Genomic DNA, 23417 nt, shown 5'->3' on the forward strand with positions numbered 1-23417 from the left:
TATAAATAACCCTTACCGTAATTATTTCCATACAGAAAATCATTTACAAACGAGTTAAATCTTCATAAAACAGAGAAAATAATATATATATATATAAATCGTTCTTCGTAATCAAACTCAATTTCGAAGGCGTTATCGAAGTCGGATTGGGGCGTGCTTATAGTTAAAATGAAGCTATTGAAATCTAGAATCCAATTTTTTCATCCGTTTCACTGCAGATTTCAAGGGTAATTTCCTATTTATTTAATTAAATTCGAATTAATTCAGGGTTTATGTATGAATTTTTGATTTTGATATGGTTTATGTGATTTGATGATTTCATGATGTAGAGCATGTTGTGCCATTCGTTTTCTTATATTATACTTCAAATTTGGAGTTCAATAACATGTTTAAATTAGGGTTTGATTATCGAAATTCAAAATTAGGGTTTATGTTCATATGAATGTTCTTGAATATTTTTTTAGGGGTTTCTTATTTAGGGATTAACATACGTTGAGAGTTAGTGGGTTTTGTTCCCCTTGGAATTTAGAATCGATTCACGTAACCCTTGATAATCGACGATAACTGTGGTGACTGTATTGTTGTTTCAAAGTTTTCGCCGGATTTTTAAATCAGCGGCGACGTCGGGGATTTCAAGGGTAATTTCCGGATTATTGCATGTTTGTTTGTTGAAATCAGCCGTATATCTCGACTCCTGGTATCGTAATCTACAAATCCCCGTCGTCCTTTTGTGTTTCTGGGCTCGAAATCTGTTCGCCGGAAAGCTTGACGTTGCCGGCAATGGCGACGCCGGCGACGTGGTGGCGAAGGTGGTCAAATCACAGTTTGACCCCAGTAGTTTGATTATCCTTACAGTTCAGTCCCTTGTTTTAAAAAACTTATAAAATTTATACTTTCATTTTAAAATCTTATGAAAATAAGATTTCTATTTACAAAATTTTTGAATTTAGGATTTATGTTTATAAACTTTTCAAAAATAGGATGTCTTTTTATAAAATGATTTTAAAAATAGTTTTAATTATTTTAAATTCCAAAAATTATTTATTTTAATTTCAAAATTCATTTTTAATTCAAAAATAAATCTAAATTACTTAATTAATTAATTTTAATTAATAATTAATGAATTAATTGATCAATTAATTTAACTATTAATTGATTAATTAGTTTAATTATTTATTAATTAATTTTAATTAATTATTTAATTGGATTTAATTACTTTAAAATGATTTAAAAATCTTGAAAAATAGTTTCGAGCTTTAAAATATTATTTTAAATTAATTTCAAGGCTCGATAATTATTATAAAATTATTTTAGAGTCAGATTCGAGTAATCAGACTCTGTTTATTACCCGAAATTGATCCAATGACCCATTTTGACTCCGAAAAATGTTTTAAAAATCATATTAAATACCTGAAAGAGTGTTTATGACCCGAGACCTCTTTATAAATGAAAATTCATTAGTTGTTTGACATTCTATGTGTTATACGTGACTTGTTTGTTGGACTATTGATCTATATGTTCGGTGTTTATTTATTTTTAGTAACTTTCAATCCGTTAATCGGATTTGGGTAAAACGAAGGGTAGATAGAAGTATAAATCGAATATAATCATATGAGTTGAGTATTGATAGATACTTATGATATTTGAGCAGAAGAAGCAAGGGTTAGGAAAGGGAAACAAGTAGTCGAGAAGTAGGAGATTGTGATTGGAAATTTGTGAAGTATAGCGAGCTAGTACCAAGCAAGTGTTCTGAACTTTCTCGAAATATATTGTGGATTATTGACAGCTCTATTTTATATTGCAAGTGCTTTAAAGCACTAAACCCTAAACTTTGATTCCAGTTATTGATCTTTGAGCCGTAAACCTTATTCTTTTTGAACCATTGATTGTTGAATACCCGAATACAAGCCACTGAGATACGGTACTACTCCACAAATACATACAAACTAAATATTGACCACTAAACCAAAATTGCTTATATACTCAAACCATTGTACCTTATGCATTGAAAGATCAAATCCTTGCAATCTTGAAACCTTGATTTTTTTGTTATCCAGTTCTTTCACCACTTGATAACCATATTTCTTTTGTGAAGATTGAAACCATCTCATAATTGGACATCCAGCGTTGCTTATAATTCTGTTTATTGCTTTACATTGTTTATTCTGTTATTATGATAGAATTAGATTATTTTATAAAATTATGGACCAGATTCATAGTCAGACCAGATTGGTGGTCAGGTTAGGCCAATGTGTGCCTTGGATCCAGTAATTAGAGCAGAGTTGTGTGCCTTGCTCGGGGTTAGTGCGTGTCTGATCAGCAGCCTAACCTTGGTTTTTAAAAATGAAAATATAATATCCAATTCTAGTTCACTATTCATTGTTCACTTGATACCTTAAATCATTTCACTTGATCATTATTTATTCTCAGTATTGTCAATGTGACTTGCTGAGCTAGTTAGCTCATTCGTGCAATTTTGTTTATGTTCTTTTCCAGTTAAGAAGGAACCTGTTGGTAGCGAGGATCTCCAATCCAGTGCGAGAGCTAGGGGTTCAGGTTGATCGTGTTAAGCTAACAGGCAGCTTTTGAGATAGTTTAAGCTGTAAAGTTTGTAGGAATGTTTAATATTCAGTTGTAAGTTTGAATAGTTGAGATTTGGGCGTTTGTAATATAAGTGTGTGTGTGGCTTGTGTGCATACTTTAACCTGTTGCGATCCGTGGTAGTGGTAAGTAGGGTCACTGCATGTTATTATTATCTTTATTATTGTTATAAGCAGGTTATCAATAAGGTGTGTGTGTGTGGACCCCAAACTTCTGACCCTGGTTTGGAGGGCGCCACAAACCACCTTCCAAAAGCTTCTTTATTGCTTCCTCGAATTAGGCGGCTAAGCAGCGCAAGTTATCCTCACTGGAGGGTAAATTTAAAAACAGGCAAGTATGAGCGGAAGAAATGCTCAGCAAGTTCAGTATAGCAAATATAGGGTCGTTTTGATATAAAACCGACATTTGCACTAGAGCAGAACATTTACAATCATAATTGCTGAAATAGAAAATTTATTAAAGAATCAGATAATTGCTGAAATATCGTAAACAACAATACATGAAACAATGATTATGGAGTGAATCATAAATTTTATTCAAAATTGAACTCTTGATATTAATACTTATTTTGGTGTCATATCAAATTAGATATCAATACGAACTTTGATGCTCACAACATCCCATATTGAAGTCAACATCAATCATTTATACTAATACCACCTTTGATATTTAACAACAAAGTATCAACATAAACCAGAAATTGAACCAAAACTGCATTTCATCTTTTCATTCCAAAACAGAAACTCTTGATAAATCATTCCTTATAAGATTATCAAAATAATATAATAATTTAGTTTGGAATCCTCGAACGACGGTGTGTTGCCGCCGGTGATCAGCCGCAGAGCAACACCGGTATGCCGAAGCATATCCAACTAAACAATGGGATACCCAAGACACATATCGGCCTAGCAAGGTGTTATATCCCGTATAACATATAGCTCACGCTGGACCACCACCACGGCCTCTTACGCAACCATCCAATCTTAAAAACATTTTATTGAGAGGGGTCATAATACTCGACACCCTTATAAACTTTTATTCCCCCATTCACTTGGATATGAATACTCGCAAAACCAAATCATTTTCCTTAAAATGCAAACCATTTATAAATCCTTTAATTTGTTAAGTAAAACATTTAACTATTCTGAACATAGAATAACAGAAGAGTACTTGCATGAAAAATATTTAATTCAGCGATATGTAAAATATTTATCTATTCTGAATTGAGAATAGGGAAAAACAACACTTGCATAATGGGATTCAAAATAAATATCACATAAATAATAAATGATGATAGGGATACTTGCCTTTGAGTTTTTAGTAGTTAGTCACACTCGTATAAACGCAATTATCTCAGTCTGGCATCTCTAGGCATCACCTTCTTTTACTTCACTAAATCTCTAATTTGCTGCTCATGCAGTGCTGCGACCTAATATTCCATATTATTCAACTCTAGTCTTCATCCATTACATCTGGTTGTCTTGAAAGACTCGTATCTATAATTAGAAAATAGTATTTTAATCGTCTAAACGATAATTACTCGACGAACTCCACGTCACCACCCTATTGTCTACCCTTACGAGAGCCCGCACATATTTAAAACAGTCAAACACAAGACTCATGACCCATGTACGCATGTAATTCACATAACACGTAAACACATAACTCACGTATCACATAATTCATAGCATATATGACTCATTTTGTCAAAAGGTTCGACTCGGTACGATTAAAACTGAAATCGGGTCAAAATATGATTTTCGCCCAAAAATCGACTCAAAATGATTCGTAAAACAAGCGACCTTTCGAAACAAAAGAATTTGGGTCTCGAAAGTATTTTTAATGAAAGCAGAATATTTTTTTGGGTCTATACGCATTCGTTTCGTATTAAACGGACAAACGATTTATTTATTACGAATAAAATAAGAATTAAATAAGAATAAATCAATTAATAATAATATTAATTGATTTTTAAATACCAAAATATAATTTTTGAAAGCTTAAAAACAATTTTTAGAATTTTTTTGAATTAATTATAAATAATTTACATTTTATGTAACTATTTATAAATAAAATTAATTGATTAAATGATTTAATCAATTAATTGAATTTATAAATAATTAACTAAAATAAATTATAAATAATTAAATCAAACTGGATTTTTGAAAATATTAAAAGAAAATATTTTTTTTTGGAATTTAAAATAATTTAGTTAATTAAAATAATTAACTAAATGAATTTTGGGAATTAAAAGAAATAATTTTTAAAAATAAAAACTAAATTTTGAATTATTTTAAAACCAAAATTTGTATAACAGATTATGAACTAGGGTTTAAGGTTTTAATGGATTGAAATCGGGTTGGAGTTGGGTTACAAACGGGTCATGAAGAACGTATTCGGGTTGTCAAGAACCCTACCGGAGAATCACCAGATTCCGGCAACGGCCAGGAATCTGGCGGAACTCCGGCGGGACTCAAAATAACTCCGATTAAAGTTGTTTCTTCGGTTTTGTGCGTCAAATCTATTCCAGCAACGTCCAGTATTACGAATTAAGCAACAACAGTCAACAAACATTCTTGGATCATAGATTCCGTCCAAAGTCCGGTTGAACATCGGCGAAGCTCCGATCAAAGAACGATTCGGGTAAAAACTCAACCAAACACAGAGATTTACATATCAACTTAAAGCTTGAAACATGTTAAATCTATCCGTTGCATCCGAAACAACAAACAATCCACATATAACCCAGAAAATCAAAAGTTGAAAACGGATAAACACAATAACCTGACTTGGCTATTTCTGAACTAAAAATTCAATGTTTTCGGTGTCAGTCGATTGTTAGAAAAAAGGAAAAGCTATTTCTATCATCTAAAACGGCTGAAAATCATCATATAGCAAACACCCAAATTCAGTCGATTAAAATAAAGAAAATCGAAAAAAAATCGATATTACCAATACTCAATCTCAGATGTTAAAACTGGTATCAATTTGTAGAGTTTGAAATAAGCCTTGATTTGATTACTAGAACATCAAACACGGTATTCTGAATGACCCAGAATAATTGATCAAAGTTGTGCAAAAGAATTTCACCCCCAATTTTGTTCTTGATTATTGATTTTAATAATAATAAAATGAAATAAAATGAAATAATAGGCTATTTATACTTCTTGAAAAATAAATACCCCAATATCAATTTAGGGTGATTTTATTCCCTAATTAAAATAATTAAGCCCCAAAATAATAATTAGGGGGAATAATTTTAAAAGCAATAAAATATAAAATTTATATCAAAATTCCCCAAAAATTGCGAATAATTCAGAAATACAAAGATAACGGGTATTTGAAATACGAATGATTTTATAAAAATAAAAATGTGAATTTTATGGGCTTTGACGTCCCGGTGGGGTCCCGGTCCGTTAATTTTTGAAAAACAGAAACGCTTCCTAAGGAAACAGAAAATCACGAAAACACATAAAATACATTCAACACACATAAAACGAGATAAGACGAGTAACTCGATAAAGACGCAAATAAAAACACGTCCAAATTACGGATAGATTCATATAAATGCATTTTAAAACACATAACCAGTATCCCATTGGATCATATCGGATCCGAAAATAGATTACTTAGCCGCTAAGTAACTATAGAAATGATACAATTTAATATCAGATTTGGATAATTATCAAAACCGAGCTTCTTATAAAACACCCTATGAGAAAATAATGTAAAAATATCCCGTCTCTCGAGAATACGGATTTTACAGATCTATTAAAATGACTATTGTATCGAAAATTTTACGCCGGGACTCGTACGGGTCAAACCGTACTCTAGATCGAAAAAGATAAAACACGAAAAATGTTCAGAATATCCAGATTAGGTTAGGTAGGGGTTTTCTGAAGAGTTTCGGGTTGTAAAAACGCAAAAAACGGTTGAAGTTGGACGATTCCCGGCTTTAAAAAATAGTTTTATAAATACTCAGAAAATAATTAATAAATCCACAAAACATTATAAATTCATATAATAGTCCAAAAATTACCAGAAAAATATCACAAGTATCTATATTCTATTCTGCACATATACAAATTAGAATACTAAAAAAATATCATATATAAACATCTAAAACATCAACTCCAATTACCAGATAATTCACTAAAATTCACATAAACAACTTTCAAATAATAATAATAATATCTGAAAATATGGAATATCACACTTAGAGCTTCCACAAGCTTGAGCCACTCATTCAATGAATAACCATTCAAGTAAACAGCTCTGAATCTTGAAAATCTGCCAACCTTTATATTCAGAAAGTGTCCATCCTTAGAAAGTCTACTCAACCCCTTTGCCTTGAGCTCATTTGATCTTTGTTCAAGTCTTGCAATTTCTTCTGCATACTTTCTATCTTTTTCTTCCTTTTCAGCCTTTGCTTTTGCATTTCTTTCATCCCTTTCTCTCACCCATACACACAACACTGCCTTTCAATCCCTTGTTATTGTATCCTTATTCTTTATCAAGCTAATCACTCTTTTGAATTCTGTGGTTGAAAGTGTATCCATTAAGTTACTGCCAAGTAGAGTAAAGGTTCCATCCTGGTAATATATTATAACTTCTGTGTAGGATACAACCCAAACTTTGACTATTTCTTCAGCTAATTGTTGAAAGTAGTCATCATCTGTAATGCACCAATTTAGTGGCAGAAAATCAGTTTGATCAAAACAGTTCCAGGTTTGATCAAAATAGTTCTAGATAACCCTCTCAGTAACTTGCAATTTCTTTGGTTTTCTCCCAACAGTCTTGTAATGAGTTTTGACTGGTGGCTTGAATGAAGGTTGGTTTGTGACTTTCTTCTAGGTGGATTGGCTAGATGTGATTGGTATTTTGAGTAGGGTGTTTACAGTTGGTTTGTACAAAAACTTAGGCTTAGTGGTTAAAGATAATTGAATATTTGAGCTTGTAGGTTTAATGGCTTGAGCATGTTAGATTTGAATTGACTGGACATTTTTCTTTGTTCCCGAACCATCTTCCTTCTTCTTTCTTCTTCTTTCATCACCCTTCTTCTCATCATTTCCCTTCTTCTAAGCATCTCTTTTATTGTCATCTTCTTTGCTTCCAGTTGCATTAGATGGTTGACTTGGATTTGAGCCAAAAGGTTTTTGATCATCTTTCTTCTACTCATCATCATCCAAGCCACCATTAGTATTGATATGAGTTTTGGGAAAATTGGTTTCCGCATTTTTCAGATATCTCCCTCGTAGCTTGATCATGTCTTCATCTTCAACAGTCTTGTACTGCTTTATCTTCAAGTCTGTCTCCAAAGTCATAATCAGATTTTTGTTTGCCATTACACATTGCTTAAGAATCTGGAAATGTTTGCAATGTTTGGTGGTTGGACAGATGTATACCACTCCCTTTCTTGGTTATAAACATGCTTCTGGAAAAGAAGCTACTTGATCCTTCTTCAATTTATTAAGCAAGAAAGTGTCTTCTTGAATCACTTTGTTGACTTTGTTAATCAAAATGTCCAATTCAGATGCCCTTCTTGTTATTAGATAGCTAAGGGACACATGTATACACCTTTCTACCCCAGAGTCATTAATATTGAAAACTATTTTCCTTTCTTGAAATCCATCTATAATTACCATGATCACCCTTAGAAAGTTTATTATTTTGTCCAAGGCCTTTTTGTATGTGAAAAGTTGTTGTTGAGAGAAGCCCTGAGAGCCTTTAGCAATTCATCAAATTTTCTGCTTAGACTAGGTCCCTCAGCTGTTTTTATAAGCATCTCCATTCCAAAATCAACTTCTTTGGCTTTGCCTTTTTGAACAGCTTGAACAGATGTTTGGGCAGATGATGATGATCTTAATAACCTAGCCTCAATATCCCCTTAGTCTTGTTAGTAGGAAAGATGTGAGGTGTAGGGATTTCAGGCCTAACAGCTTCTGGAAGTGCAGGCAAAGGTATGTTGAGTGCTCTCATGATGGCTCCCCATGAGACTAAATTCTGCATTTGTAGATGCTTATGGGATTTTACCAAGGTTTGAATATCAGCCTGTTGACTTTGGACCATAGCTGTGAGTTGTGATACTTGAGTTGTTAATGACTCATTGGTTGACTACAAAGTGGAAACTCGAGATTGGAGAGCTTGAATTTGCAAGTTGGTTGATGTTGACTGTGGTTGTTGAGAGCTTGAAGATATAGAAGTGCCAAATATAGCTTGCACCGCTTCCTCGATTCCTTCCATTAAAAGAGCAGATGGCTCATATCTAGCCAGATGGAGTTGATCTAGTTTGACCCTGATGTCATTAGTATCGGTGATTTGCTGCTGGACAACTTCATGAAGAGCTATAATTGACTCCCTGAGATTCTTGATATTCTTGTCTATAAATGGTAAATCAAACTTGACCATTTAATCTAGTAAATCTAGAGAATTTTTGCTTGATTTCCACCTGAAAAGGAATGATCTCATCCAGCTTGTCCTTGACCAATTTCCTTGTTCTGTCTTGATGATCAGTCAATTGCAGTTCTAGAGATTTACCAAAGAGGTGAAAAGCTTTAAGTTGAGCTTTGTAGACCTCAGTGACTGCATCATAGACTTCTTATGGAGTTAAGGATTTGGAATTACTCCCAAAAATGGTCAAGTTCTCCTCCTTAAACCTTGCTAACACTGCATCCATTTCCAAACTAAAGTCTCTGTCCATCCATGCATCAAAATTGCCATCTTGTTCAGCTTCATTTACAATTTTGGCTTGTGATAAGTGGCATTTTATACCACTTAGAACGTCTTAAAATGGCTTAAATTGGTGTCTTGAAATCAAGTATTTTGTGTATTTGATGCGTTTTTCTAGTGTTTATGCATTTCAGGGTATTAGTTGCATTTCGGAGGAGGAATCATCAAGAATAAGCCTTGGCATGTGTTCACCATTGCGAGAGGAAAAGAACGGGCAGATTACGGCGAAGAAACGGAGCAAACCTGGAAATTTTCCAGTAGGGTCCTGCGCGCCCGCGCAGCAATGCTGAGCGGCCGCGCAGCAGCCTTGCGCGCCCGCGCAGAAATGCTGAGCGGCCGCGCAGGGTCGGGGAAAATAATATATTGTTTTAGACTTCTACTTCTGTTGGCTTCCAACTTCTATGTAATCTGAGTTTTATGGGACTATTATATAAGTAGATTTGAGACGTTTTTCACAGAGTATTAAGAGGGGATTATGTTTTAGATTGTGTTTTGCAAGAAGCGAAGGAGATAAGGAAGAAGACCGATTTAGCACACAGCAACGAAGAGGAAGCATATATTCTTGTGATTCTTGTTTCGTTGTAACGTTGGATGCTAGTTTTCTTGCTTTGACTTATTTACTCTTGTGACGTACTCTGTTTTAATATAATTAGTTTAGTTGTTATTTTCTTGTGTTCGTTTATCATGATTTCATATGAACCCATGATGGCGATAAGTTCTATTATGGGCTAATCGTGATCATGGGGTTGCAACGGATTTATTATGGAATTCTTTAGTTAATTGTTTAATACTTTAGTGTGTGATGATTGCATGATATCTAGTATTGGTTGTGCGTATTCGTCTTGTGTGCGTCGCGAACATATAAGATAGGGTGTTAATCTCTTGTGAAGCGACGGTGGATCTTGAGATTTAGAACTTGCCATGCTAGCATAGGTTCATGTACGTTGTGCATGATTAGTGGGTAACTCTAACAGTTTTATTTGCCCTATGTAATCAAAAGGAATAACTTGTGCTTAAATCGTTGTGTTGTCAATTTCTGTAGACATATAGGAACTCGACATAATTGATGACTATTCAATTTCTATCTTAATTGTGGATGTTTGGTAGAATGGTATTAGTACAATGAAAGTTGGCTTTTATCAGTTTCGTGTTATTCGATTAATATCATCACTGTCACATGCTAAAGGTAATAACTATGGCTATAGAAGGAAGTAATAATGAAGTTGTGATCTCATGAGTGTTTTATTATTGATAAATTGAAGTGTTAGTTAAGTGGTTAATTAAGTAGTTAATTATAGTTAATATTTAATCAACAATTTTAAGTGTTATTATCTTAACATTGAGAAGTAATCATACATTGGTGAGTGAGTTAAATTAGACAATAAATTAGTCTGAGTCTCTGAGGGAACGAACTAGAAAGTATTCTATATTACTTGCGAACGCGTATACTTGCGTGAATATTAGTGCGTGATTTCGCCCTAACAAGTTTTTGGCGCCGCTGCCGGGGACTCGGCGTATTTGTTTAGTTTATGTACTTACCATCATTGGTCATTAGGACTCAGTGATTAGGACGTAGTAGTTAATTACTCTTTTCGGTTGTGTTTCAGGTACTTTAGCAAACGTTTATGCAAACTCGTTCTCGTGCTCGCAAGAGGACCTTAGATACAGCTGAGGAGAAAGACGAAGTTCTTGATACACCGGAGAAGTTAGATTTTGAGGATTCGGATTCGGGAACTGAGCAGAAAGAACCAGTAAACATGGGAGATCATATTGTTCAAGCTGATCCAGCTCTTATGGATTTTTCTCGGCCTAAAATTGATGACATTCAGTCAAGCATCCTTCATCCGGCTATTCAAGCTAACACCTTTGAAATCAAGCCGGGCACTATTCAGATGGTGCAGAATTCTGTTTCTTTTGGAGGAGCGGCAACTGAAGACCCCAACATGCACATAAGGAATTTTGTCGAGATCTGCAGCACTTTTAAGTATAATGGCGTGACTGATGAGGCTATCAAGTTGAGGCTTTTCCTATTCTCACTGAGGGATAAGGCTAAAGACTGGTTACATTCTGAACCAGCTGGGTCAATCACTACGTGGCAAGATCTTGCGCAAAAGTTTCTGGTAAAGTTTTATCCAATGGCAAAGACTGCTGCTATGAGGAGTGCTCTTACTCAGTTTGCGCAGCAACCTACAGAATCTATGTGCGAGGCTTGGGAACGCTATAAGGAAATGTTGAGAAAATGTCCACATCATGGAATGCCGGATTGGATGGTAATCACTGGTTTTTATAATGGTTTGGGGGCTCAATCTCGGCCCATGCTCGATGCAGCAGCTGGAGGCGCCTTATGGGCTAAAAGCTATACTGAGGCGTACAATCTTATTGAGACGATGGCTGCAAATGAGCATCAAAACCCAACTCAGAGGATGACATCATGCAAGGTAGCAGGTATTCTGGAAGTTGATGCAGCCACCGCTATTGCAGCCCAGCTCCAAGCGCTATCAATGAAGGTTGATTCTTTGGCTACGTATGGAGTTAATCAAATAGCTATGGTTTGTGAGCTTTGTGCAGGTTCTCATGCTACGGATCAGTGTTCTCTTGTCAATGAATCTGTTCAGTATGTGAATAATTATCAGCGACAACAGCAGCCTGTGCCAGCGACCTATCATCCTAACAACAGAAATCATCCAAATTTCAGCTGGGGAAATAATCAGAATGCTATTCAGCCACCATATCAGCAAGGAGTGAGTAAACAGTTTAACCCACCTGGATTCCAGCAACCACAGCAGTATGCTACAAGACAATCATATCCTCAACAGGGAAGTGCAGCTGCACCTACTAGTGCTGATTTTGAGGAACTTAAGCTGTTGTGCAAGAGTCAGGCGGTTTCTATCAAGACCTTGGAAAATCAAATCGGTCAATTAGCCAATGCAGTGCTCAATCGTCAACCTGGCACTCTTCCCAGTGACACGGAAGTACCAGGCAGGAAGGAAGCTAAAGAGCAAGTCAAGGCTATTACCTTAAGGTCGGGAAAAGTAGCTGATGCTGAAAAGGCAAAAGAAGTCGAAGCTGAAGTTCGAGATGAAGAATCTAAGCAAAGGGAGAAAGCGGCGGAACCAAGGAAGACTACTGTTGAACATACTCTGCCTGAGGCTAATACAGGGGAGAAACAGCTCTATCCTCCACCACCTTTTCCTAAGAGATTGCAGCAATAAAAGCTGGATAGACAGTTCGGGAAGTTTCTGGAGGTGTTCAAGAAACTTCACATCAATATACCTTTCGCTGAGGCTCTGGAACAAATGCCTAGTTATGCGAAGTTTATGAAGACTATTCTTTCAAGGAAGGTGAAACTGGATGACCTTGAAACCGTTGCTCTCACGGAAGAATGCAGCGCGGTTCTGCAACAAAAGTTACCACCAAAACTGAAAGATCCAAGAAGCTTCACCATTCCTTGCACCATTGGGAATCTAACTTTTGACAAGTGCCTTTGTGATTTGGGAGCAAACATTAATCTGATGCCGTTGTCGATCTTTAAAAAGCTGGACCTACCTGATCCAAAACCCACATACATGTCGCTACAATTGGCGGACCGTTCCATTACTTACCCAAGGGGCATAGTTGAGGATGTGCTCGTCAAGATGGATAAGCTCTTCTTTCCTGCTGATTTTGTTATTTTGGATTTTGAGGAAGATAAAAAGATTCCCATAATCTTGGGGAGGCCTTTCTTGGCGACTGACCATACCTTGATAGATGTGCAAAAAGGAGAACTTACTATGCGGGTTCAAGATCAGGATGTGACCTTCAACGTATTTAAGGCAATGAAATTCCCTACAGAAGATGAGGAGTGCTTAAAAGTGGATGTGATTGATTCTGCGGTTACTTCGGAACTCGATCACATGCTAATGTCTGATGCATTGGAAAAGGCCTTAGTGGGGGAATTTGACAGTGATGATGAAAATAGCAACGAGCAATTACAATATCTGAACGCTTCTCCCTGGAAGCGAAAGCTAGATATACCATTTGAATCTCTTGGTACTTCTCACCTCAAGAACGCTGAAGGGAAGCTCAAACCATCAATAGAGGAAGCGCCTACCTTAGAGCTCAAACCATTACCTGAACACTTGAGGTATGCCTTTTTAGGTGATTCATCTACGTTACCTGTTATTATTTCAGCTGACCTTTCAGGTAGTGAGGAAGACAAGCTCTTAAGGATTTTGAGAGAATTCAAATCGGCTATAGGATGGACTATAGCAGACATCAAGGGGATAAGTCCCTCATATTGTATGCATAAAATTCTGTTAGAGGAAGGTAGTAAGCCAACTGTGGAACAGCAGCGAAGACTGAACCCAATCATGAAGGAGGTGGTGAAGAAAGAAATTCTGAAATGGCTAGATGCAGGCATCATTTATCCTATTTCTGACAGCTCGTGGGTGAGTCCTGTACAATGTGTTCCTAAGAAGGGAGGTATCACTGTGGTCGCAAATGAAAAGAATGAGCTCATCCCTACTCGAACAGTTACAGGATGGAGAGTATGCATGGATTATAGAAAATTGAACAAAGCCACAAGAAAGGATCACTTCCCTCTCCCATTCATTGATCAAATGCTTGACAGATTGGCGGGACATGAGTATTTTTCTCTTCTGGATGGATATTCCGGGTATAATCAGATTTGTATTGCACCAGAGGATCAGGAAAAGACTACCTTCACTTGTCCATTTGGCACATTTGCTTTTCGTAGAGTTTTGTTTGGGTTATGTGGCGCCCCGGCCACCTTTCAGAGATGTATGATGGCTATATTCTTTGACATGATTGGAAATAATGTCGAAGTGTTCATGGATGACTTCTCCGTCTTTGGACACTCATATGATGAATGCTTGAATAATCTGCGCGCCGTACTCAAAAGATGCGTGGAAACTAATTTGGTGCTTAATTGGGAGAAATGTCATTTTATGGTGCGTGAAGGCATTATCCTTGGGCATAAGGTCTCTAGCAAAGGTCTGGAGGTGGAAAAGGCCAAGGTGGGAGTCATTGAAAATCTTCCCCCACCTAATTCAGTGAAAGGAATCCGTAGTTTTCTCGGTCATGCGGGTTTTTATCGGCGATTCATCAAGGACTTTTCAAAGATATCTAAGCCGTTGTGCAATTTACTTGAGAAAGATGTGCCTTTCAAATTTGATGATGAATGTTTGGCAGCATTCGAGACTCTCAAGGAGAGTTTGATCACGGCACCAGTTATTACAGCACCAGATTGGACAGAACCGTTTGAGATGATGTGTGATGCGAGTGACTATGCGGTAGGTGCAGTTCTGGGACATCGCAAGAAAAATCTCTTCCATGTGGTCTACTATGCGAGTAAGACTTTAAATGGGGCCCAATTGAACTACACCACTACTGAGAAGGAGCTTTTGGCTATAGTCTTTGGCTTTGAGAAATTTCGATCTTATCTGCTTGGTACGAAAGTGACAGTATTCACTGATCATGCAGCTATTCGCTATCTGGTTTCTAAGAAGGATTCGAAGCCGAGACTCATTCGTTGGGTGCTTTTACTTCAGGAATTTGAGTTAGAGATCAAAGATAGAAAAGGTACCGAGAATCAAGTAGCTGACCATCTCTCTAGGTTGGAGAATCCCGATTCTACTTCACAAGATAGGACGTTAATCAATGAATCTTTTCCGGATGAGCAGTTGTTTGCAATTCAGGAGGAAGAACCATGGTTTGCAGATATTGTAAACTATCTTGTCAGCAATATAATGCCTCTTAATTTGACATCCGCGCAAAAGAAGAAGTTTCTGCATGAGGTGAAGTGGTATATGTGGGATGAACCATATTTGTTTAGACAGGGAGCTGACCAGATCATCAGGAGATGTATCCCGTTCTATGAGACGGAGGGGATATTACGAGACTGCCATTCCACGATTTATGGTGGACACTACGGAGGTGAGAAAACGGCAGCTCGTACTCTGCAAGCAGGTTTTTTCTGGCCCATCTTGTTCAAGGATGCTCATCAGTTTGTTTTAAGGTGTGATCGTTGCCAAAGAGTGGGAAATTTGTCAAGGAAGGATGAGATGCCATTAAATGTGATGCTTGAAGTCGAGGTCTTTGATGTATGGGGAATCGATTTTATGGGGCCTTTTATCTCGTCTTGCAATAATCAGTACAGCAGTCGATTATGTCTCAAAATGGGTCGAAGTTAAAGCTTTACCGACAAATGATGCAAAGGCAGTGCTAAATTTTCTTCATAAGCAAATTTTCACAAGGTTTGGAACACCTCGGGTAATCATAAGTGATGAAGGATCGCATTTTTGCAACCGAAAGTTCACTTCTATGATGCAGCGTTATAATGTGAATCATCGAGTAGCTACTGCCTATCATCCGCAAACAAATGGTCAAGCGGAAGTGTCTAACAGAGAGATAAAGCGCATCCTAGAGAAGGTTGTTCATCCATCAAGGAAGGATTGGTCTTTAAAGCTCGATGAAGCTGTTTGGGCTTACAGAACAGCATACAAAACTCCACTTGGTATGTCACCGTTTTAATTGGTGTACGGTAAGGGATGTCATCTACCGGCGGAGCTTGAGCATAAGGCCTACTGGGCATTGAAGAAATTGAACCTAGATTTAGATGCAGCTGGTAAGAAAAGAATGCTTCAGCTTAATGAACTTGATGAATTTCGACTTCAAGCGTACGAGAATAACAAAATGTATAAGGAAAAGGTGAAAAGGTGGCACGATAGGAAGCTACATCCTAAGTTGTTTGTGCCAGGGCAACAAGTTCTATTATTCAACTCTCGGCTCCGACTTTTTCCTGGGAAGTTGAAATCAAGGTGGTCTGGACCTTTTAGTGTCAAAACTGTGTTTCCACATGGAGCGGTGGAAATTTTTGAGAATGATTCGGACCAAGCATTTAAGGTTAACGGTCAGCGGTTGAAGCACTACTATGGGGACATGGCAAACCGAGAGGTGGTTAGTGCCATTTTGTTGACTACGTGAGAAAGGAACGGAACGTCAAGCTAATGACGAAAAAGAAGCGCTGCGTGGGAGGCAATCCATGAATTGTTGTTACAGGAACCCTTAGAAGTTAATAACCTATCCAAAAACACAAAAAAATCAGAAAACAGGGGCTGAAAAAAAAAATTTCCAGAGACCCTCTGCGCGCCCGCGCAGCTATGCTGAGCGGCCGCGCAGCTTGCTGCGCGCCCGCGCAGAAATGCTGAGCGGCCGCGCAGGGGTCGAGTTCTAGAAATTTTTTTTACAGTTCAGAAAAAAAAAAAACACAAAAACACATTACAGCCCATAAACCCACGAATTCTTTTCCCATTACCCCATGATTTTATCCCTCAACCCCACTCCTAATCTAATTTAACCTACTCCACACCCTATATATACATACACCTATCCTACATATCTCCCACAACTTCTTACACTTAAACCCTCTCATAAACATCAAAAATCAGTTCTTACACACTTTTATTCACAAATCAATGGCACCCAAGAGAGCACGCACTATTGACAGCAGCAGCACAGTTTCTACTGCTGATTCATCAAGGGGTACTGCTGCGAGGCCTCGGTTAACTGACAGAGCCGCGGAGGAGGAGTACACTAGGCTGTTGGGGAAGCCGATTCTGAAGGAGAGGGGGTTTATACCATCAGGGAGGGATGGTGAGTTGTTGCCCATGATTGCAGAGAAGGGGTGTATAGCTTTTTGTGAGTCACCCGAAGCAGTACCGATGAGTGTTGTTCGCGAGTTCTACGTGAACGCGAAGGCTGAAAAGAATGGGTTTTCTGTAGTTCGGGGGCTGACGGTTGATTATCATCCTGCGGCGATTCGCCGAGTGATTGGACAGCGAGAGAGGAAGCCCGAGGAGGAGAACTGGAATGAAAAGACTGCTGAGGATTTTGACTTGGATTTGATTTGTGCGACTCTCTGTCGACCGGGCACAGTTTGGAACCGCAGTCCAGCCAATAATGAGTATCGTCACTTTCCGGCGATCGCCATGAACAGGTATGCCCGTGCATGGGACGCATTTATATGTGCTAATATTTTGCCTTCTTCACATGCACACGAGGTCACAGTTGAGAGAGCACAGTTGTTGTGGGGAATTCTGAATGAGGAATACTATGTGGACCTTGGTGAGTTTATCTACCAAGGAATTCTGAAGTTTTTGAGGGGAGAAAAGCATATGAACATCCCTTATGCATCCACGGTTACAAAGCTATGCCGTGCAGTAGGAGTGAACTGGCCGGCTCATGAGCAGTTGCAGTTGCCAGCAGCTCCTATAGATTCTGGCACTCTGAACGGGATGCAGGAGTGGACCGGTGGTGAGCCTGAGGAGCATGGGCTGGGTTATCGTCTTCCAGGAGGGCGTCCAGCATGAGGTGCTACTATGGCCAGGCCAGGGCGTGGTGAGGCTAGTTCTTCGAGAGCTCAGGAGGGTGCTGGGATGGGTGATGCCCAGTATAGGAGGCTTTCACGGCGGATGGATGCCATGTATGAGACGCAGAGCAGGTTTGCTCAGGAGCTCACCCTTGCGTTAGGGACTGCTTTTCGAGGCCTTGGAGCTGATATCCAGTGGCCAGTTTTTGGTGAGGACTCTGCATACCCGCCGCCTGATACTCCACCCACTGAGGGTGATGATGATGATGACTCCGAGTAGGTATACCCTGTGTTCCTTTCTACTACCTTCACTGGGGACAGTGAAGATTTTAAGTTTGGGGGTGGTAGTTAAGGAATATTTTGTGTGTGTCATATAGCTGCATATTCATGATAGTTAGTTCATATAGTTGCATAATTTTTGCCATATAGTTTTTTTTATGTATAGCTTTATTTGTTGTCATATCATATAGCTCATGCATATACCATGATCCCTTTTGCAATGATTTATCGACTGAATTGTGATATTGATGCGAGTGTAGTGATAGCATTAAAGTGATATTAAGTTGTGTAGGTTGATATGCATGCTAGAAGCACTTGTATTGTCACTAAGTCTTAGAGAATACTGAAGGACTAGATTGTTGTTATGATCTGATTATTTTCGAGGATAATCTATTTATTATGCTTAGAATTTGATAATAGGTTCTTAGTGGTAAAGGCATGAAAAAGAAAAAAAATGGAGTAAAAATGGAATTTGTTGCTAGTTGTGGCTAGGCGTCAAATGGCTAGTAGCCGGCTCGCATGTTATGCGAGTAGTCTAGGGTTGAGCAAGATGGAGCGAAACGCACTTGCTCAGAGTTAAAAAAAAAAAAATAATTTTTTTGCGTAATTGATCAAGAGTGGGCTCTTTGGTATTCGAGTTATTAAGTTCTTAGGGGACTTTGTGCCTAGTGACCTAAGGCTTTTAGAGTCTGGGATCCGCTAACCTAACGCTCGTTACATGGATACCATTGTATAAGTCTTTTGTGGACCTCACTCATTGCACGGTCAAATAAGCATTTGCGTTGTAAATAAAAAGCACGATTCCGTAGTAAGCTCTAAAGTTCTTGTAGTGTTGTATATCACTTTGTGCCTAGAATTTTTATTCTTTGTATAATCGTAGGATTGCCTTGAGGAAAGTCTAGTCATAGTAATTGGTCTAGTTCCGAAGCATATCTGTTAAGCATTTGCACACACCACGTTCTGGCGGTATGTCCGTTTGCATGAGTTTCTTGATCTTTAGTGTCTAATTGCATTCGTTGAGACGTGACAATTTGGTTGGTTAATTGTAGTAAGGGGGATCATTGCATTTTCATATAGATTGCATTCATGCATATTTTTATTTGTTTTTGAGTCTGTGACGCTTGAGGACAAGCATCGATTTAAGTTTGGGGGTGTGATAAGTGGCATTTTATACCACTTAGAACGTCTTAAAATGGCTTAAATTGGTGTCTTGAAATCAAGTATTTTGTGTATTTGATGCGTTTTTCTAGTGTTTATGCATTTCAGGGTATTAGTTGCATTTCGGAGGAGGAATCATCAAGAATAAGCCTTGGCATGTGTTCACCATTGCGAGAGGAAAAGAACGGGCAGATTACGGTGAAGAAACGGAGCAAACCTGGAAATTTTCTAGTAGGGTCCTGCGCGCCCGCGCAGCAATGCTGAGCGGCCGCGCAGCAGCCTTGCGCGCCCGCGCAGAAATGCTGAGCGGCCGCGCAGGGTCGGGGAAAATAATATATTGTTTTAGACTTCTACTTCTGTTGGCTTCCAACTTCTATGTAATCTGAGTTTTATGGGACTATTATATAAGTAGATTTGAGACGTTTTTCACAGAGTATTAAGAGGGGATTATGTTTTAGATTGTGTTTTGCAAGAAGCGAAGGAGATAAGGAAGAAGACCGATTTAGCACACAGCAACGAAGAGGAAGCATATATTCTTGTGATTCTTGTTTCGTTGTAACGTTGGATGCTAGTTTTCTTGCTTTGACTTATTTACTCTTGTGACGTACTCTGTTTTAATATAATTAGTTTAGTTGTTATTTTCTTGTGTTCGTTTATCATGATTTCATATGAACCCATGATGGCGATAAGTTCTATTATGGGCTAATCGTGATCATGGGGTTGCAACGGATTTATTATGGAATTCTTTAGTTAATTGTTTAATACTTTAGTGTGTGATGATTGCATGATATCTAGGATTGGTTGTGCGTATTCGTCTTGTGTGCGTCGCGAACATATAAGATGGGGTGTTAATCTCTTGTGAAGCGACGGTGGATCTTGAGATTTAGAACTTGCCATGCTAGCATAGGTTCATGTACGTTGTGCATGATTAGTGGGTAACTCTAACAGTTTTATTTGCCCTATGTAATCAAAAGGAATAACTTGTGCTTAAATCATTGTGTTGTCAATTTCTGTAGACATATAGGAACTCGACATAATTGATGACTATTCAATTTCTATCTTAATTGTGGATGTTTGGTAGAATAGTATTAGTACAATGAAAGTTGGCTTTTATCAGTTTCGTGTTATTCGATTAATATCATCACTGTCACATGCTAAAGGTAATAACTATGGCTATAGAAGGAAGTAATAATGAAGTTGTGATCTCATGAGTGTTTTATTATTGATAAATTGAAGTGTTAGTTAAGTGGTTAATTAAGTAGTTAATTATAGTTAATATTTAATCAACAATTTTAAGTGTTATTATCTTAACATTGAGAAGTAATCATACATTGGTGAGTGAGTTAAATTAGACAATAAATTAGTCTGAGTCTCTGAGGGAACGAACTAGAAAGTATTCTATATTACTTGCGAACGCGTATACTTGCGTGAATATTAGTGCGTAATTTTGCCCTAACAGCTTGCTGTTCTTGAACCTCTATCTGATAGAAAAATATGATAGCTTGGTAATCTTAGTTAAACATGTCTGAGGTGAGAAGCTGTTGTAAAATTTGAGCAAGTCTAGACAATTGATCAACTAAAAGAATATTGATAGTTGTTGGTTGGGCTTCTGCCTCCTGTAACCATTGTGAGATCAAATGAGGTTATGGTTGAGAAGGGTTAGAGGTGGATGGTTGGTCTATTGGGTTTGAAGTGGAGGGTAGAGACTCAATAAAACCACCTGTGAAAGATGTCACAGTTTGAATCACATGTTGAACTGCGATTATGACAGTTTGTTGTTCTTCACTTGTGGTGGGAACCTCCAATGGAATTGGAGGGGAGTTGACTAGGTTACTGTCATGTACTCTAGCCTCAAACCCTTGTACTTCTTTCATAGTACTGTCATTTGAATGTGATGTACTTGCCTCCCTCATAGCAGGATCATTGGCAATTGAAGTCCTAGCTTCAATTGTGAGTGCAATTTCAGCTAGGGTTTTGAGGGGAGTTGTTCCTGTAAGAGGAACCTCCAATTGAATTGGAGAGGATTCAGATAGCTCCCCCTCAGGAGTACTACTCTCAAACCTTACAACATGTGAAGGTTAATTTGTACATAAAGGTGCATTTGAAACTACCACAGGGTCTTCAGTAAAAATTGATGAAAACCCTGTATTTATGTTGGTATCATCAAGGTCTACCCCAGCATGTAGCCTCTCACCAATTAAATTTGGGTCCTGGGTGGTGAGAACAGTTTCATGAACCATGTCACATGATGTGGGCAACACTTGAGAATTAAATTCTAGTGTTTGATTAAATGAAGAAGAAATTTGAGAGATTAGATTTTGAATTTCAGAATTGAGTGTTGGCAGCTCCCCCTGAATAGATGAGGGAGCTTCAAAAGATGTGCTCTCTTTGTGTGTTCCATCCTTATTTCTTCTTTTATACACTTGAATTTGTTGAAGTGTTGGTGCATACTCTGTACATGGTGCACTAGGGAGAGTGCTCTTTTCAATAGAGACACAATGTTGAGAGGACGCCCCTAGAGTCTGTTTTAATCCCTCTTTTTCAACTACATCCTTTTGGGAGGATGCATAGGTGGCTTGAGTGGTCAACTCAATGTGTTTTGCCTTTTTTGGTTTCTTGACCAAGGTTGACTCTGGTTCTGTTTGATCCTCACCACTCTCATTTATTACAGTGATAGGTGCCTGCTTTCGCTTCTTTTTACTCACTTCACCCTTTTGAGAGGATGAAATGGTTGGTTTCCTAGCTTCTACTGGTAAAGAAGAAAGGGTCTCAGTTTGGGAAGGCCCCTGTTAGTGATCCTGTATTTTTTCTTCCACAGGTACAGGAGCCATTACTGAACTAGTTGTTACTACAGACCTCATGTCAGGTATTGGGTAAGGGTAAATCCTGAATCTCTTCATCATAAATGGATTGATTTTAAGACTTACAGGTACCTTGTTCTTTATAATGAATGAACCAAATTGAACTTTGGACACTTGTTTACAGTTGCCTATTTTAGTTCTATCTATACCATTAAGCATATGAATGTCATGCACTTTATGATTTAAAGCAGACATTATAAATCTAGGAAGAAAAATTTCCTTACCTCTTGATGCCAAGGGCATTATGAGCTTGGTGCTTAGCTCCTCCATAATGAGATGACCTACATTGAGGTGTCTGTTGTGGGCCATTGAGAACACCAGCGTCTTGACAACACTTGAGATATTGTCATACCCTGTCTTTCTATAAGTGAATGCCCTCACAATTGAATCAAACAAGAAAGAGCATTCCCTCATGAGGTACTTCTTGTTCATGCTAGCCAGGTTGATTCTTTCACTATAGTTAATGAAGTCCATGAACTCAGCTAGCTCATCATGTGTTGGAACCTCCTCCAAATTTTCAGTTGGGATTCTTAAAGCTACTTTGACATCATCTTCAGAAAATTCCACTTATTGGCCTCTAATGGAGCAATTTACCACCATGGACATAGTTTGGTTCTCATGCACCACTTTTCTTATCATATATGTGTTCCAGAAATCCCCTAAAACATCCAAGTATAGTACTGGATTTGCTGTTAGGGCACTTGCAAAGTAAGTTTTAGAATGAAGCTTCATAAAGCTATTGAAACTTTCAGGAGCTTGATTTGCATCAGTAAAAGCAAGATAATTGGTGCCCTCCTTTGGGATGAAAGGTGTAACTGTGTTTGATGCCATTGGAATAGTTTGAATTAGAGTGGGTAAGAAAAATTAGAGAGAAGGAGCTTGAAATGAGAGAAAATAGTTTGGATTTGGAAAAATTAGGTCACTTAGAGATCTCGAAGGCGTAAAGAGGTGTATGTCGAGATGTCTGGGTATTTATAGTAAAAGGTAAATAACTTATCGAGAACTAAAAATAGACGTTTGGGATTTGCTTATCGAGAGTCATATTGAGAGAGTAGATACATATCGATATGTCATTTTCCTGACTCTTATCGAGAACCAGAAAATGACTTGTCGAGATGTCAAATAAATACCCAATTTGTCCTGAATGGACTGAATTGTTTTCAATTTTTATTTGAATTAATCAAAATAAAATCAGAATGAATTTTATTAAAAGTATTTTACTAAAATAATTTATTGAGTTAAATTATCTATGTTCTAAGTTATTGATAAGTCTAAAGTTTACACTTGTAGAGAACTCTGTGTGTTAATACTTATAGAGAACTCTACACTGACTTATCAATAAGTCATAATAAAGCTTGTCGAGAAGTCCTTCGTGAAGTCAGAAAAATGTCTTATCGAGAACTCACTCAAGAAGTCTTAAA

At 37.7% G+C, this 23417-nt stretch overlaps 1 non-coding gene across 1 annotated transcript; it reads right to left on the reverse strand.

Moving 5' to 3' along the window:
* Positions 1–11480: 11480 nt before the first annotated feature.
* LOC141703227 (small nucleolar RNA R71) lies at positions 11481–11587 on the reverse strand. The gene has a single exon (XR_012567414.1). It is a non-coding gene; the product is annotated as a small nucleolar RNA R71 (small nucleolar RNA).
* Between the last annotated feature and the right edge of the window lie 11830 nt (positions 11588–23417).

This window comes from Apium graveolens, unplaced genomic scaffold (genome assembly GCF_009905375.1).
Source record: "Apium graveolens cultivar Ventura unplaced genomic scaffold, ASM990537v1 ctg635, whole genome shotgun sequence".
NCBI classification, from domain to species: Eukaryota; Viridiplantae; Streptophyta; class Magnoliopsida; order Apiales; family Apiaceae; genus Apium; species Apium graveolens.